General features: G+C 43.3%; 1 long non-coding RNA gene across 21 annotated transcripts; it reads right to left on the bottom strand.

Moving 5' to 3' along the window:
• Nucleotides 1-2522: 2522 nt before the first annotated feature.
• On the bottom strand, nt 2523-8907 carry LOC123044968 (uncharacterized). 21 transcript variants are annotated; one of them, XR_006420858.1, is made up of 7 exons: nt 8343-8907; nt 8120-8177; nt 8011-8039; nt 6745-7651; nt 6563-6586; nt 6112-6441; nt 4474-5976 (listed from the first exon to the last, which is right to left on the bottom strand). It is a non-coding gene; the product is annotated as an uncharacterized lncRNA (long non-coding RNA). The 21 variants fall into 21 exon arrangements; XR_006420855.1 differs by having other exon boundaries at nt 6745-7660; XR_006420847.1 differs by having other exon boundaries at nt 6745-8039.
• Nucleotides 8908-19431: the final 10524 nt, after the last annotated feature.

The raw sequence follows: 19431 nt of genomic DNA on the forward strand, positions 1-19431 counted from the left end.
AGTGTATGGAAGTAATTGTTTTATTTCCTAGTATTGTTTTGGTTGTACTACTTAAGGTATTTTCCTTTAAGAGATATTGGCCTTTCAAATTTTCTTATGATAGATTATTGTCTTTCTGTTAAGATCTTTGTTTTGATCTTTTAGTTGATAATATGATGAGTGGTCAAACTACTGGAATATCAAAATTGTTTGAACATTTCAAAATAGTAGGTTGTATATAGAAAACCGGATATGATGTGTAGCATGCATAGTTGTCTTCTTTATTTTATCTATTAGCATTAACATTCCCATGCATTGTAACGGGAGAAACAAACTCTGGCACATTCCTTAGTGAGCTTGCCACTTTTCCTCTTTGTACCATCTTAGATGGTGGTTACTTGTCCACCTGTTATGACAAACGTGATAAGTCTCAAGGTGTCGAGTTTGGTCATCACATTCTAGCATACACTAATTATTAGTATAATATAAACATGGCTAAGCAAAATTTATAACATGATATTCAAAAGAAACAAAGATCGGTCTCAAGGCGGTGAGTTTGTTAGTTGCCAAGCTCCAGCATGTGCATGTTATGTTGCTAACCAATTGAGCGTTAATATGTCCATGCACGCCACACACTGCACCCTCAAATCACGATTCAGACATACGTACATGTAGGATGATTACCACGCCCATTTATTCCTTATTTTATTTCAATTATCTTCCGAGCCTATTTATTTAATCGGAGTCCTTTCTCTCCCATCGTCAGAATTCCTTTCTTCCTGTGCTCAGTAACAACAGAATTTATCTCTTTTCTTCATGCTGGTTCATAATAGTCTCATTTATTCCTTCTTTTAGTTTAATTTCCTTTCCTTACCCGTGCCCATAACAGCGAAATTTATTCCTTTCTTTCATGTGTTAAAGATACGACGTTTACTTTTCTTAATTTCTTTCCTTTCTAGCCCACAATCTCATTTAATTAATGAGATATTTTATTCCTCCAATTTAATTATCCGCATCTTTGTTTATTGATTCTCGGGGAGGCTCCTTATTTTTGCAGGCAACTCACAAACGCATTTAAATTAGCAAGAATTTATGTAAAGAGATAATATGGGATTATCTAATTAGCAAACGAACCATGTCATCTTGCTTAGTTGTACGCTACTTCGATTGGCCTTGTCCTTTGTACTTACTAGCAAATGTGTCTGTGTGTTACAACGGAAGAAAAATAAATATCACACGTCGGGGATATGAGGTTCCAGTCGACACCCACCACGTCGTACTGGTAGACTTGCTCATTGTCGTTAGTGCACGTGCTAGGCATCTGGACTGCAAAACTTGTCGCCAGTGACATGCGATCACTAATTCTTGTCTATGTATTACAACCTTTTTTCATCATGGTAGCCACATGTATATTTATTTCTGACAAAGCCTACCTCAGAGTCCACCGCCATCTGCATGCCCGAGACCCATACATCCTCTCTTTTAATGATTTTCTAGGTGGCTTGTTGATACAACAGCTCGCAAACGTATATAAACTGGTGTCATTCTGTTTTATGAGGCGAGGTGGAACTAGTAAAACGATTTGTTGAAGGGGAGCGAACCCTTATTTTCAGCTTTTTTTCTCAGCAAATCGTGTTCCTCCGCCGATCCTCCCTCCGCAATGATTGATATGATGACTACTTATAATATGAATCGTATTATTCACTCCCTAATTAATCAACTCAATCCCATTCACCATCGGCTAGGAACGTAGCCATCAAGCTTTTCTGCATTTGCTACCGCAAGTGGGAATTTAAGTATGTACTAGTAGAACGTCCGTGCGTTGCTACAGACTATAATCCATATAAATGAATCAACTAAATAATTAGGGTCGTTTTCAAGGTCAAATCTCATTTCTTCCTCATACATTTAAACAAGTTTGGACATCAAATGACGCCTAGCGGGCAGCACAAAATGGAACTATATGGACAGACCGGGCTCTTAGAAAGCCGGCCTATATTTGGGAGAGAAATTTAGTTGTTCGAACTATCCGTCATGTTATCTCTAACACACAGTTTCATAAAAAAAACTCCCAACGATGCACCCTTCTCTCTTCCTGTCGAACCCTCCATTTCCGGAGTCCGCTTCTTAAAAATTGGATGACACCGACCTAACATTTGCCATGGCGCCCCCTCTCCTTCACACCATACTTCCCGACGGATCACTAAAGAGGAATCCCCCGCCAACTACCCCGCTCTCCGCACTGATCCCCTCCCCCGTATTCATTTCGATCTGTCGCCGCCATCAAGGGCGACGAGGTGTGCACCCTGACGCCCCCGAGCCAAGAAGGCAGATCCGGCGTCTCATGAGCCATTGTCACGTAGTAACATACAATTTAATGTCGAGCATTACCACGAAACAAAAATATCATATCCAGTGTTGGGCATGTGACTAATACACCACCATGCTCGTTATTAACTCTTGACACAATCAACCAACACATTTACCCTTGTATCCTAATCAAAAAATTATACAACTTTATGTAAAAAATATGAACTGCTCGCTCATGCAATTTACCTCACGTGCGTTTGCTCATATGGTCAGAAATGACATATAGCATCACCAACTAGGTCTTTAATGTATTGGTAATAAATGAAAATAATAGCTAAGGTACTGATGATATAGCATTTCTAGCTGACTCGGCACGATCCAAGGTCCACAAAAAATTTAGTGCGGAAAATCACAAATAGAAAAAAGACCAAATTATACATATACATCTTTTTCATGGAGAATGTGCTTATCACATATTACTCCCTCTGTTTTAAAATAGATGACTCAACTTTAGTACAAAGTTAGTACAGAGTTGAGTCATCTATTTTGAAACGGAAGGAGTACATGGTAGCCCACCATCTATCAGCCACAATGATTGAGTACTCTCTACTAACCCACCTACCCTTGAGTAGTCCGGCTTGCTGCCATGTCCTCCCTTCGGTCACAATTTTCTTAATGATCGTAAGCACAAAAAGTGTTGCTCCACCAAAGACAATAGCATTGCGGTGTTTACAAAGTTCCCAAGTGACGAGCGAGAGAATGGTCCTCGTTTCATTTCGCAAAAAAGAAAAGAATGGCCCTCGTTTCATTTCCCAAGTTATCGTCAACAGTGAGACTTGGTCCAGATTCCCAATAGCCGACCACACCATATGCCACACCGATCGATGATCATGTGAAGGTGCATTCAATGAGAAGATGGTTAATGGTCTCATCGGTTTCGTAGAAGGGGCATGTGTCGTGGTGGGCAAGCCTCTCTTGGTGAGTCAAACAGACGTCCAACAACGGTTTCACATGGCTAACCAAGTGAAGAACCGACATTGAAGGGCGACCTTCGAGTTCCATGTGACGTCCGCGTACGGTACCACATCGCTTCCTCCGAATTTTGAGGCATATGCAGGGCGAACGGAGAACATGCCACTACTCTTCCACGCCCATCTTATGGGGGGGCCTCTGCTCCTCCCGTGAGCTGAACATCAGCAATCCGTGGCCATAGCATCCAAAACTGTTGCAGGCATGGCAAATCAATGACTGGTTCCAAGTCCAGCGCCCAAGTATTGCCTTGCAAGGTCCCCTTAACGGTCCTCGTGGCTCGAATGCGTGGGCGGCCGCCATCATAGACAAGTATACTTCTGAATCATAAAGGTGTCTGGCAATTTTAGTAATCAAGAGATTTACTGCTTCTCGAGTAAAAAGTGTACATTTTCTTTCTTATGATACACAAGTTAAAGTGTTTAGCCGAATACTGAGCTAAATATGCACAAAAAATATGGACCACCATCAAGGAATATTTTTTGTGGGCGATGAGCTTGCTAGGACCTGCACAAAAAATATGGCTTTGACCAGCATCAGTATAATCATTGGTCATCCCCCAGCCTACTTTGAGCTTGCTCAAACCTGCATGGTCGTTTGATTAAAAAAGACTATCTGTTTACTAACCCCTATGTGAACTCTAGATATAAACGAACTAAGTGTATGGAGCAATTAATGGCAGAGAAATTAGCATTGTTACAGTAGAGCAAGTGATGGAAGGTAAGGATGAATATTCTCCGGTGATGGAAGGCAAGGATGAACATTCTCCAGTGCAGACACAAGTGAAACAGAAACAAAAGGAAAATATTTTTTTGTCATTGTTAAATATGGACTGAAAAGGCACATTTGCATTGGTATTCTGATTCTTGCACAAAGGTATAGCAATCTAGAAGAAGAAATAGAATTTTGCCTGCTGCTCGGGCTGTCACATGCAAGTAGTAAGAACAGGGTGTATAACAAAACAATTGGTGGGAAACACGAACAAACCCTGATTTTTCATGACCCCGTATCCCTTAGCACAACAGCGGCAATGTCATATCTCTTATAACCTTTGACCGAATAAGCTCTTGACAAACACAAGCTGAATATAAAGACCAAATGACTGGACAGGAAAATAGAGCATACACATATGAAACAATGGTGCAAGAGCCAAAGTTGAAAGGTTGCAGCTGCTGCCCAGTGGAGCAGACATACCAATTCACTGGATAAATTTTGTTAAAGAAACATGGTGAACCTTTAAAACAAACTGAATTTAAAGGATATCAGTTACAAAAATAAAGTAAAAGGCTATAAATTGTGAAAGACCATTGGCAAGTCATTCAACGGAAGGAAGTTAGCAACGGAAATATTGTCCAAGCAGCCACAAAATATAGTTGGAAATAAGAAATAAAGATTTGTAATTTTGGTTTTCACGCGGAGGTAGTGAGAACTGAGAAGCATACCTAACTGTTTTTTTCTCAAAGCACAGATGCACCAACAAGTTCAAGGATTTGAATGTTAGCATTGTTCCAGAATCCAGACTAATTGGCATCATCCCCTTATTGACCATCCAAGGAACCCTCTTACTGGCTTTAGGAGTCAAATTAGCTCCATGCCGCCTGATATGAGTTATTCAACCAGACCCAAATAAAAACTTGAGTGTATGCAAGACACAATTAGCTTTACCTCAAATTAAAAAAAAATCAAACATTACAGTTTCCTTGCAAACTACAATTTTAACAAAAAAAAATCTAGTGACAACAGAAACTGAATTACAAGTTTATTAATGGGAGAACATTTTGCCAGGTGACAAAAATGAGAGAAATGCAGTACCTTCGGATTCTTAGCAACAACATTATCTCGAGCACCAATCATACTTTAGTTTTATGAGTTAAACTGGTAACTAAATAACAGAAAATGGGTAGGCGGCCGATTAATAGACTTGTAACCTTCAATATTGTATCCACAACTCGCGGAAAGAATGATATTATCATTAGTAGTGCCCACAAAATTCCAGTAATTTGTAGTGAAGCACCATCAGCAGATCAACTATAACAAGAAAGTAAGGTACTCAATACATGTATAAGGTACTCAATATCTTAATGTACCACGATTGGGATATGAAAACTTTCCCCAAAATCATATTTTTTGACTCTTATTAGACTAAATATTTTATCATAGCAGTTTAATGATATTCACACACGTCAATTTGTCCTGGCCAGGAAATCATTCTAGTATTATTACTGGTTCAAAATAAAACACAGCTACATACCTAGAGTTTCACTGGAAATCCCTTTCGACTGTTATAGAACAAGTGAACAACTGCTCCAATTTTACCTAGAACTATACCACGATCCGCATATACATGTATATGTCTATCGTAGTAATCGAACGGATAACAAACATGACTACAGAGAAGGAAGGAAATGGATGGAATAACACCATACAGAAAGGGAACCAATGCAAAGAACCTCCCTTACCCAAAAATGCTATTTTTTACTGCAGATATATAAGGATGAAAAACAGAAATTCAGTTAGTGCCTTGCTTTCAGAATATCAAGACCCTGCAGTGGAGATCCATGTAGCTCAGTTTTTGTTGCAATCATCTTCACAATCAAAGACCACAACTCTGCCCCTCAACTGATTAAGAGAAGTATTGTTCTTGTTTGACTCATCAATCTAAGCAAACAGAAACACTTTAAGTCAGTGGTTCACTTAATCTGGTTACACATGTAAGTAACTTACCAAATAAAGAGGAATTAATCTCTGAAGGTTTCATGAAAATTCTTAGTGGAATTCGTTAGAACGACTGACCTTAACCCATCCGGTGTGCTCCCTATGTAGGCATTCTAGTATTCCACCTGTCGGTCACATTCGCAGATGCCTTGCCTGAGGTGAGATGCCACATCAATCATAAATAGACTTGAAGCAGTGATGCACTGGTATGTGCATAACCATGGCCAAACTTCATCAAATTTACCAAATCGATTAATTTTAGTTGAAAACTGAATTAAAAATTTGGAGATCAGTGTGACCACTTGCCATTCTCTTGGACTAACCAGGGAGGCACCCATAGGTTTCTATCAAGTACTGCAGCACAACTCTTAATTCTTTTCCGTTGCCTGGATAAGCCGTTGGGACGTACTGCACTCAAGAGAAAAGGTTGCATGAACCAGATCGAATTCCCAGTTCACCTACTTCAAGTCCAAAAACAGCTGAAGCAAGTAGCATATTTGACAAAAATAATTGGAAACTTTTAACTCACTTGTTGCTGGGTCTGTTCTAGAACCTGCATCACAGAAAAAAATATCCTGTAAGTACATGTTTTGAAAGCTTCGACAAACTATTTGATCAGTATATATGTTTAACGAATCAAATTCCAAATTTTAGTTGTCGAACTCATGAACAATGCAGCAATATACCGATGCAGATATAAAATTTGCTTACCCCAGTCGACGGCCACTACACTCCTTCCCTATGATTGTCAGCCCACACCTCCAGGCAAGATGATAATGATATTATAATGCATAGTTACGCTGGCACTTGTGAAGACGGAACTTCAGGTCATTGAACATTTGTGCAGTCCTGTATCATTTGTTAGAAGGCAATGTATCTTAAGCCTAATTAGCATACTACTACAATACTTGAGTGTCAACTACTGCAAAGAAAAAAAACAGTTTAATAAAGCATGCTAACTCATTTCGTGTAATATGGACAACAAACAGCACAAGTTGACTGAAACTTCTCAAGCCAAATCTGACTGTTGGACAGTACACACACCAGGAAAGGTTCAGACACCAAATCAAGTTTCCACCTCCTTCGGATAGAAGTGACCATGGAAAGTCGAACTTTTCATCCCTGGCAGCATCTTGCATTGGCATTAGTGAATGTGTATGAAACCAGGATGTCCTGCACGCACATAGTCCTATTAGTGGTTATATATAACAGACACAGTGGTTACATACTTACATATTTACTCTGAGTCAAAGTAATGTTATTTTGTAGAATTGGCATACAAAAAGGAAATCATGTAGAAACTTGTTTCCAGCAAACTACTTCAATTGTGCAGCAAAGTGAGCAAAGTATCTTATGCCTTCTGTAAAAAAATGATTGTTTAGCAAGGACACCCACAGACAACATATGCGCAAAGAGGGCAAGGGAGCTGAGAGGAAGGGGTGGTATCTTAATAGGGCCACATTTGCCGGTGGTGGTGCTGCCGTGTCTGAGATGAACCGCTCCAGCAGGGGAGCCCCATGATCGGAAGCCCTGTGATCGATACGACGACCACGCCGCCCTGCTTGGCTGAGACACGAATCACATTTTACTCTATTCTCCTTCGCTCTTGTCAATCACACTGAACTTTCTATGCATTAAATGGCAAATAACAATGCACATAGATTAGAGATTAAAACACATCAAGAGGCAAAACTTGCAGTGAATTTGGCAAGAAGTTGTACACTGTAAAAGAACGCATGCTACACTGTAAAACAACAGGTAATTCTTAGTAATACTGATGATTGCCAAGTTCAGAGATTACACCCTATCCTAACATAAACTAAACTGAAAATTAAAGTTGGAGAGCAAGTCCTAACTGTTGTAACTTCAGAAGGCTGCAAGCATAAAAAATCAACAAGAGGAAACTACACCGAGATCTGAATGACAAAAACCTGTAGATTATTAACTTGAGGACTATATAAGAACTGGAAACGTTACCTTCGCTCAGGGATAGTACTAATTTAGACCTGAATGACACAGCAGGAGTTAGTGCACAGCACGAGGAAAACAAACAAACAAAACCTGAATGACACAGTAGGAGGCAAACCTAGTCTATGAACAAGCAACTGCAGTCTGCAGATGTAAATGAACCTGGTATTTGTTGCCTGCTCCAGCAGGAACATAATTACAATTACTAAACTGACATGAGAATCAATACACTTGCAGGGGCATGTTGTCAGCACACATATATGTTTGGTTCATGCAAGTGAAACACATGAAATTCCATTACAGGGACTATGTTCAAAACTGGTCGTGTAGGAGGAGCTCACCCATGGCGGCGGCTGCATCTGTAGGTGGAAGTGAGGGATCTGGCCTCTGCCCCGCTGACTTGCCGTCCCTGCTTGAAGAACAGAAGGTGAGTGGAGGGCAGCGCCGGCGGGGAAGAGAGCGGCGCGGGCGGGGAAGAGGGCGGCTCGGGGCGGGAGAGAGGGAAGAGGGCGGCGTCGGCGGGGAAGAGGGCGGCTCTGGGTGGGAGAGAGGGAAGTGGGTGGCTGTGCAGGGGCGTTCGAGGGGGCCTCGTTCGTCAGCGAGGAAGGCGGCTTCCCCACGTCCTTCAGACCATGGCTGCTGAGCTCCCCAACCACAACGCGCTGATTGGAGGATCGACGGGGAAGGGAGCAACCTTCGGGGAAGGCGGGCGCGGCGGAGAGGGCGAGTGCTGCGAGAGGAGGGAGAAGCAGTGGGTGGAGCGGCAGGAGGTGGGGCTGATCGAGGAGCTCCGGTGCGGCGGCGGCTCAAGGAACCCTAGCGCGCGAGAGGGCTATCGGGGAGAGGACTGGTCTGTGCGATGGGAGAGACGGGAGCAGCTCGGGGGTTTTCGGGAGGGGGAGGAGAAAACCGGTGCCAGGCGGAGCGGGGTGTGAGGTGGGACGAAATAAAACCTCGCGGAAAAAATACCATGACGAAAAGAAACCGACGAAGGTGGGACGAAAATAAATCAAAGACTATTCACCAACTGCTCCATTAGAAGTAGAGATACATGCGCATGAGCAGTCCTGATTGATTAATTAGTTGATAAAAATCAAGCAGATGTAGACAACATTGCTTGCCTCCATCGGTGCTCATGCATAGCAGGCCCAGTTCGAGCAACCCAGCTCGGCCCACGTAGGACGACAGATGCAAAAAGGAGCTACGGTCAGGCAGAAGCGCTAAACAATACAACGAAAAGTTTTTAACGTTCTTTTAGTACCACCTCAGATAGAAAAAAAAACTAAGCAGGACGAAACCAAGAATATCACTTTGCTTTAATAGCAGGTATAGATGACTATCATGAGATCGAGTCCCCACGCAATCATATTTTGTTGGCCCAGAAGAAGCTGGGGTTTTCTTTGCCAAAAAAAACGGCACAGGTGATACGGACGCACAAAAAATTAGTATCACTTTGAATAAAAAAATCTAGCAAATTTAATATGGATGAACCGACCAAAAAATCAGAGAAACGCACCTCCCTTTATTAAGTAATTAGTAGGTACAGATATAGGTCATGTCTTCTATTCTACAGACTTTTGATTATGTTGGATACACTAAAGATGGCGAGCATGAGTGAGTAGGATGGTGTGTGCGAGGATTCGTTTCTTCCATTGCAGAACACGAGCATATATCTGCTACACCCTTTGATGCAAAATAAGTGTCGTGGTTTTAGTTCAAGTTTAAACTAAAAGACACTTATTTTGGATCGGTGGGAGTAGTTATTATTAATAATAGAAGGAGAAAAAGCCTTCCTTTGTTCTATCATCTGTTGCACTACAGAAACCACATTATCCTTGGCCTATCATAACAATCGGCGCTACGGATATGCTATTTTCAATCTAGTCACCGCCAACACAAATTTAAGTTAGTATATAGATGTGACACCCCCGATTCAATCGTACACTACTCATGCACGTAAATATGTACGATCAAAATCAGGAACTCACCGGAAGATATCACAACACAACTCTAAAAGTAAAATAAGTCATACAAGCACCATATTACAAGCCATGGGCCCCGAGGGCTCGAATACAAGTGATCGAACATAAATGAGTCAGCGGAAGCAACAATATCTGAGTACAGACATAAGTTAAACAAGTTGCCATAAGATGGCTAGCACAAACTGGGATACAGATCGAAAGAGGCGTGGGCCTCCTACCTGTGATCCTCCTAAACTAATCCTCATCGTCGGCGGCCTGAACGTAGTAGTAGGCACACTCGGTGTAGTAGAGGTCGTCATCGACGGTGGCGTCTGGCTCCTGGGCTCCAACGTCTGGTTGCGGCATCCGAGAAGAAGAGGATAAAAGGGGGAAAGGGGGAGCAAAGCAATCGTGAGTACTCATCCAAAGTACTCGCAAGCAAGGATCTACACTACATATGCATGGGTATATGTGTAAAGAGCTAATATCAGTGGACTGAACTGTAGAATGCTAGAATAAGAGGGGGATAGCTAGTCCTATGGAAGACTACGCTTCTGGCAGCCTCCATCTTGCAACATGTAGAAGAAAGTAGATTAAATTTCACCAAGTATCATCGCATAACATAATCCTACCCGGCGATCCTCCCCTCGTCGCCCTATGGGAAAGCGATCACCGGGATGTCTCTGGAACTTGTCTTGGTGTGTTTTATTAAGTATCCGGTTCTAGTTGTCATAAGGTCAAGGTACAACTTCGGGTCGTCCTTTTACCGAGGGACACGGCTATTCAAATAGATAAACTTCCCTGCAGGGGTGCACCACATTTCCCAACACGCTCGATCCCTCTGGCCGGACACATTTTCCTGGGGCATGTCCGGCCTCGGAAGATCAACACGTCGCAGCCCCACCTAGGCACAACAGATAGGTCAGCACGCCGGTCTAAATCCTACGCGCGCAGGGGTCTAGGCCCGTCACCCATTGCACACCTGCACTTTGCGAATGCGGCCGGTGAGCAGACCTAGCCTCCCTTATACAAGAGCAAGTGTTCCAGTCCAACCCGATGCGCGCCGCTCAGTCGCTGACGTCAAGAAGGCTTCGGCTGATACCACAACATCGAGTGCCCATAATTGTTCCTGCGTAGTTGGTTAGTGCGTATAGGCCAATGGCCAGACTCAGATCAAATACCAAGATCTCGTTAAGCGTGTTATTATGAAGTAATCGCGAACGCTGACCAGGGCCAGGCCCACCTCTCGCCTAGGTGGTCTCAACATGTCCTGTCACTCTGCCACAAAGTAACTATCAGGGGGCTGTCGGGAACCCAGGCCCATCACTACCTGGATGGAAGCACTTGCCCCTTCAGCCCCCATCTCTGAAACACTTGCGGTTACTCTATGAGCCGACCCGACTTTAGTCACCATCTAAATAGTATGTATGTATAGTATATACCCGTGATAACCTCCTGAGTGATCACAGCCCGATAGTATAGCATGGCAGACGGACAAGAATGTAGGACCACAGATGATAAACTAGCATCCTATACTAAGCATTTAGGATTGCAGGTAAGGTATCAACAACTATAGCAACAATGACAGGCTATGCAACATAATAGGATTAACCGAAATAGTAACATGCTACACTACTCTTGATGAGGACATGACTACCTTGGATATGACCAAAAATATTGCATATATGCATATTTGTCAGGTGATTTCTAGTGCAAACTATTCAATAATCTATTTATGTTATCCAGAACAAAAATACTTCACACACTTTTGTGTTTTGTCTAATTGTAGGTGTATGGGACATTTGTACAATCCACATATGAAGATAAGGAAGAAAGAGATGTTTATTTGCTGTCCAAAAAGTTCTCTCACGTCACTTTTGGCCCAAGAGAAGATAGAGTCCAAGTCTCTCACGTTCTGGATTCAGATTCGGACTGCACAGACACACCTGACTCAAAACGCACACAAGTTTTTCATACGGACTCCGAATTGGGTGATTCTTTTTTTGTTGGAAACTAGATTTCGTGCACTTTCCAACCCAATTGGAATCACCTTCAAATTCGTCCGGAGCGTTGAGTTGTGGACGAAACAATCTGATGCTGCAGCAGAATCCGAGTCAAACTACAAGTCCAAAGGTGTTACATCACCTCCACTTGGGCCCATTGGCCTTGTACGACCTAGATTTAGTTTTAGGCTGCCTTGGGACGTCCTCCCACCTCCTTGGCCGCCACCCCTTGCTCCTATATAAGTAGATCCATCTAGTAGCTTTTCCTGGGGATTTGTTTAGTTAAAAGTTAGCCATTGCAACTTCGTGTACTTTGTTTGTGTCCAACGACCAGACCAAGACCGCTTACGGATCCCCACCATTATCAATACCTCATATATATTTGCAATATTCAGATTGCTTTATCATATTCTTGCTCGTTCTTCGATTGCTTGCAGGAATAGACCTTCGTGGTCAGGCTGACCGTGCTTCCGGCATCGTCAGTAACCTCAGGAGATTGGTTTAGCGATTGCTAAGGCGCAACGTCGTGCACGTTTGTAGTCGGATCGTCAAAGTCGTCTCCACCAAATCGATAGTTATCATCTCATCGAAAGATCGGGACACCCTCGCCTCTATCAAGTGGTATCAGTTTTCAGGTTGCTCGGTGAGAATTTCCAGTTTTCCTAGATTAGATTTACTTTCTTACCTATCGTCCAAGAAAAAGCCACAAAAAAGAGTTAGATCTATTCATCCTTGGTCCAAGCCAGTCTGAGCCTTTGCAATTTTCTTTTCATTGATTGCATAGTTGAATTATCGATTGCATCGTCGTGTCGAGTTGCTGGTCTTAGTGTCTAGTTCGTTTAGAGTTTCGAGTTCTGTTCACATTAGTCACGCCACCGCTGCATCATTCTCTCTTCCGCTGTCCACCACCCATCCATCAATTTCCACCACGTGCTACCCATCATTCATTGTCATAATAATAGTTGAGATCGTTCACATCTTCACTTGATCCAATCTGCATCTTATCTAGTTTGTTTTGGAAAGAGGGAGAAAAAAAGAGAGAAAAAAACAAGAGAAAAAAGGAGAAAAAAAAGTCAGAGAAAAAAAGGAGAGAAAGAAAAAAGTGTGAGGAAAAAAAAAGAGAGAAGAAAAAAAACAAAAAAATCGGCACAAACTTTTTCAGAGGAAAGTTGGAGACAAAGTTGATGATATATCCTGCTTGGCTGTTGTTTCACCTCATTATCTTTACTGCCGTTGTGATCTTCATTTATATCTTGCTGTCCAGAGCTACTTAGTGTCCTTCATTGATGCTAGTTGTGCTACGACGTGACCTCATTAGTGTTCTAGGCTCGCGTCTCTAGTTCGGTCTAGCCTAGGACCAGCACAGTACCGTCGTTGAGCGTTTATTCAACATTGCATCTTTGAATTGATTATTGCTAATCTTTTGCTACCATATATAGCCAACCCAGCTCCACATATTTCTACACCGTGTATACGTACGCTCCCCTGGCAATCGCTTTACTCAATATTCGGAGTTACTTGACACCGCTGGTTGCCGATCACCGCTTGCTGCATGGTAAGAACTTGTAAGACATTGATATTTGCTTTACTGTGAGCGTTTTACCACCACATCCTAGTAGTTATAGGAACATTATTTTTGGGTTTTGTTTCTTGTTCTACTAATCATGACAGGATCCAGAGTCAATTCATGGGCTTTATCGATCGCGGGGGACGTGCCACCACCTTTGCAAATACCACAACCGTCACGAGAGGTGCACAAACATCCAAGTGCACATGATCAGGTTAATGTATCTATACCACCATTTAATGGCCGTTTTAAACCTGCTTTATATATTGAATGGGAGTTCGACATAAAAAATATATTTGCTTCCCATAATTTCGATGAACATAAAAAGGTTAAGGTTGCGGTTGGTTCTTTCACTGGTTATGCTTTGGTTTGGTGGAGTGAATATTGTCGGTTACACCCTGATTATATACCTACTACTTGGGATGATTTGAAACTTGCCATGCGACATACTTTCGTCCCTGCTTATTATACTCGTGACATGATTAAGAAGTTGCAACACTTAAAACAAGGTAGTGAAACTGTAACAAAATATTATGATGATTTACAAACTACCTTGTTGCATTCCTCTTTAGAAGAAAGTGAAGATGATTTTATGGATAGATTTTGGGGAGGATTAAACCGTGATATTCAAGAGATACTAATTCATGAAGAGTGTTATCCTATGGACCATTTGTTTCATCTTGCTTGCAAAGCTGAACAGGAAATAAAACGACGTGTTGGCCACGAGGAGAACAAGCGCACGGTGCACATTCCAAGAGTTGATATGATTGTTCCTTCAACTACTAGGCATACTATGACAACCACATCCGTTGTTGTCAGGACTACATCACCTCCACCATGTGACACATCGCCCCCGAGAGTGGCTACATCATCTGAGTTGATCATAAGAGGTAATGACAAAGGTACTGATCTTCCATCTCTACACGAGAATGATGAATGCCTTGTCAATTTGAATGCACCATCTGATGAGCTACCCACTACTTTGATCACACCACCTATTTTAGAGGTCTACGTTGATAATTTGACTTTGCCATGTGATCAAACAACTGAAATACCAACAATTTTGAGTGCACCCATTGAATTAACTATTGATGCAAAAGAACCAATGTTTAATCATTTTGATATGACCTCTAATCTTGGTGATGATTCTGTGTTGAATGACTTATTGCATGTTTGCTTATTTAAGCATGTTGTAGCATGTAAATTTGATGCAAGTAAGGTTTATTCACCAATGTTGGGATGGTTTAATGATGAACATTGTCAATCTTTTGAAATGAATAAGAGCTTCACTTATATGTGCAAACAGAGTTGCAATATTTTCATGCCTTCTACTTCTTGTGCTAATTTTTTGGCTTTAGATTTTATGAACTATGCAAGTTACTCATCTATTCATGTGTCATATATGCAAAAATCAAGGGAAGTAAAAATGGATGACATATACATATACAACATGTACACCTTGTCTCTTTTGTTAGCCACATTTCAGATTAAGCAACGCCGAGGACGGCTTTATTTTCAAGAAGGGGAGGATGATGAGGACATGACTACCTTGGATATGACCAAAAATATTGCATATATGCATATTTGTCAGGTGATTTCTAGTGCAAACTATTCAATAATCTATTTATGTTATCCAGAACAAAAATACTTCACACACTTTTGTGTTTTGTCTAATTGTAGGTGTATGGGACATTTGTACAATCCACATATGAAGATAAGGAAGAAAGAGATGTTTATTTGCTGTCCAAAAAGTTCTCTCACGTCACTTTTGGCCCAAGAGAAGATAGAGTCCAAGTCTCTCACGTTCTGGATTCAGATTCGGACTGCACAGACACACCTGACTCAAAACGCACACAAGTTTTTCATACGGACTCCGAATTGGGTGATTCTTTTTTTTGTTGGAAACTAGATTTCGTGCACTTTCCAACCCAATTGGAATCACCTTCAAATTCGTCCGGAGCGTTGAGTTGTGGACGAAACAATCTGATGCTGCAGCAGAATCCGAGTCAAACTACAAGTCCAAAGGTGTTACATCACCTCCACTTGGGCCCATTGGCCTTGTACGACCTAGATTTAGTTTTAGGCTGCCTTGGGACGTCCTCCCACCTCCTTGGCCGCCACCCCTTGCTCCTATATAAGTAGATCCATCTAGTAGCTTTTCCTGGGGATTTGTTTAGTTAAAAGTTAGCCATTGCAACTTCGTGTACTTTGTTTGTGTCCAACGACCAGACCAAGACCGCTTACGGATCCCCACCATTATCAATACCTCATATATATTTGCAATATTTAGATTGCTTTATCATATTCTTGCTCGTTCTTCGATTGCTTGCAGGAATAGACCTTCGTGGTCAGGCTGACCGTGCTTCCGGCATCGTCAGTAACCTCAGGAGATTGGTTTAGCGATTGCTAAGGCGCAACGTCGTGCACGTTTGTAGTCGGATCGTCAAAGTCGTCTCCACCAAATCGATAGTTATCATCTCATCGAAAGATCGGGACACCCTCGCCTCTATCAAGTGGTATCAGTTTTCAGGTTGCTCGGTGAGAATTTCCAGTTTTCCTAGATTAGATTTACTTTCTTACCTATCGTCCAAGAAAAAGCCACAAAAAAGAGTTAGATCTATTCATCCTTGGTCCAAGCCAGTCTGAGCCTTTGCAATTTTCTTTTCATTGATTGCATAGTTGAATTATCGATTGCATCGTCGTGTCGAGTTGCTGGTCTTAGTGTCTAGTTCGTTTAGAGTTTCGAGTTCTGTTCACATTAGTCACGCCACCGCTGCATCATTCTCTCTTCCGCTGTCCACCACCCATCCATCAATTTCCACCACGTGCTACCCATCATTCATTGTCATAATAATAGTTGAGATCGTGGTCAGGCTGACCGTGCTTCCGGCATCGTCAATAACCTCAGGAGATTGATTTAGCGATTGCTAAGGCGCAACGTCGTGCACGTTTGTAGTCGGATCGTCAAAGTCGTCTCCACCAAATCGATAGTTATCATCTCATCGAAAGATCGGGACACCCTCGCCTCTATCAACTCTAATGTAAGCAGTAGAGGGAAGAATATGCGGTATCTGGTGATCAAGGGGGGCCATGCCTGGTTACTCTGCAGACAGGAGCGGACCCTCGAAGGTGAAGTAGTCGATCACTGGTTCAACCGCGGTCTCGGGGTCTACCGGAAAGAAGTAACGGAGGGGAACACGATAAATAACAGAGCAATCAAAGAATCACAAAGCATAACATGGCAATACGCCGTGCTAGGGGTGACCTAAGGCAGTACTAGGTGATACCCACGAAGTGGGGATACATCCGGGAAAGTATTCCCGGTGTTTCGCGTTTTCGAACAAACGGATCAGAGGGGGATTGTTGCACGTTCGGTATGCTAGGGACGTGTGGCTGACGAACAGGCGGCGTAACCGGATTCGTCTTGTTGTTCTGAGCAACTTTCATGTATAAAGTATTTTCATCCGAGCTATGGTTTATTGGTTTATTTTATATTAATTTATAAAGATTTAATTCATTTTTAGAATTAATAGAATTAATTTAATTAGAAAAGGTAATTATGACGTCAGCGTGAGGTCAGCATGATGTCATCAGTCAACCGTCTGTTGACTAGACGCGTGGGTCCCTTTCGTCATAGTTCAGGTTAACTAAACAGTAGTTAGTTTTTATTAGGTGAATAATTAGTTTTAATTATTTAATTAAACAAAATAATTAATTGAATTTTATTATTTATTTTTTATATCTTTTTCCTTTTTTTTAAACATGTTTCCAAGGGGGGTGTTTCCAGGGGGGGGGGCACTGTCAGTGGCCCTAGGGCCAAACGGGGCGGTTCGGGCGCTGCCGCCCGGGGGGGCGCTGGTGAGCCGCAAAGCGGGGCGAGCCCGCGTGCGCGGGCGGCAGCCAGAGGCGACGCTCGGCGGCGGCCCAACGGGAGCTGCGGCAGTGGCCGCGGGGAGGCTAGGCCGGAGCCACACGGGGAGGTGGACGGTGACCGAAGGCGGCGCAAAGGGGCGAGGTGGCGCGGGGCGACAGGGGGCGCTACCGAACGCGCACAACAGCGGTCGGGCGGCGGTAGGGAAGCAGCAAGCAGCGCAGCAGGCAAAGACGGGGCATGCATAGGGGCCGGCCGGTGCAGAAGCGGCAGCATGGCGATGGTGGTGGCGTGGTTGCCGCCGGCTACAGCGACGGAAGTGGCGGGCGCGACAGGTGCGGTAGGGCACTGTCGGGACGCGGGCACACACAGGCGGCCGGGCGCATGCTGGGGCGCTGTCGTGGCGTTGTCGGGAGGCCTGTGAGGCGCGGGCGGCACGGTGTGAGCGCGAGCATGCACAGGCGCATGGGGAGCAGAGGGGAAGGAGAGGGGGCGCTCACGTGCGCTTGCAGGGGAGAGGAGGGGGGCGGCGGGGAGGAGGACGAGGGGGAGGCCGGGGAAGCGATCCGGCAAAGTTCGGTGATGTTGTGGCGGCTCGGGTCGGGGGCGACGGGATCGGGGCGTTGGTTTTCCCCCAATCCAGATCCACTTGGGGGCGGGCAGGCCGGCGGGGTGGGGCTCCAACGCGGGGAGCGCGGCGGCGCTGGAGAAACGAGAGGGAATGGGGAGGGGATCGTGCGGACGAGTGGGGGAAGTGGGGGTGGTTCCGGGGGTTAGGGTTTCGTGGTGGGGAGGGCCAAATAGGCCAAGGCAACTGGGCCGGCCGAGTGGGCCGGCTTCGGCCAGCTGGGCCATTCGGCCCAGGGAGAGGGGCGCACTGCCCCTTTTTTTTGTTTAAGCTTTGTCTTCTCTTTTTTCTTATTTCCTTTCCTATTTTATTTCCAGTTTCTTTTACTTTTAGTTTTATAAAAAGTACCCCTACCACCTAAACTTGTATTTATAAACAAACAACTGTCAGGCTAATTCTTAACCCATAATAATATAGTTTTAATATTTCATAAATTTCAATAGGCATTTGTTTAATTGTTTTCACTATTGTTTTAATTATTTTAGTGTATTTGATTGAATTATTTTTGGAAGTGTGGTTTCTTCACCATAATTACTTAAACGTTATTTGGCACAACCCGAACATTTTAGTTTTAATGTTTGAAAACTTTTATTGTTAGACTTTAATTCAAATTTAGATTTGAACCGGTTTTGAACTAACGTGAGATTAATAACAGTAACTGAGGTGATGTGGCATCATTTACCGGGGATCACTATAGCTTAATTATCCGGACGTCACAAATCTCGTCCACTACAAGAAATCTCGTCCCGAAATTTAAGAGGCGGAGTAAAGGGGGAAGGTTCTGGTTACGAAATTCTAGCGATTGTTCTCGGTCTTGGTTGCTCTTCTTGGAGAGGTCGATCCATTATGTTGAGGTCTTCATTTCTCTGCTTCGGCTCGTCATGATGAAGTCGTCTTCCATTTTTCGAGAACTCCGTTGCACTTAAGAATACGAAAGGGGCAGCTCGGGAACGACAGAATGTTATAAGGGTAATAACCTGGGGTTAACCCATGAATGAGCATAAGAGTACCCCTCGAGTTGGAACTTAGGAAATGCATCGAGAGAGATATAAGTAGGCAAGAGAATCTTCAAGCGGGTTGGTAAACGTTCGATGCCTGAAACAGAGTATGAGAGGGGTTCATAGCAACGGGAATAGGTATTGTGTCTGACTCCAGAATAGGTGATAATAAGGTGGCTCATGAATCTCATTCGATGACAAGCGGTTGAAGTATGTTCGAAAACATGGGTGTATAAGAGAGCCAGGTTTCAATCCTATGGAACTATGGGTTATGGGGCCACCATGTGGGTGAAAGGAAGGAAGGGCGTTGACATCTTGCACGGTCATGATAGTAAGGCATGTCAGAGAATAACCGATCAGTTATGTTGGCAGCATCATTGGTACCAAGGGCGAGGGACGAAG

The sequence above is a fragment of the Triticum aestivum genome, chromosome 2B (genome assembly GCF_018294505.1).
Source record: "Triticum aestivum cultivar Chinese Spring chromosome 2B, IWGSC CS RefSeq v2.1, whole genome shotgun sequence".
NCBI classification, from domain to species: domain Eukaryota; kingdom Viridiplantae; phylum Streptophyta; class Magnoliopsida; order Poales; family Poaceae; genus Triticum; species Triticum aestivum.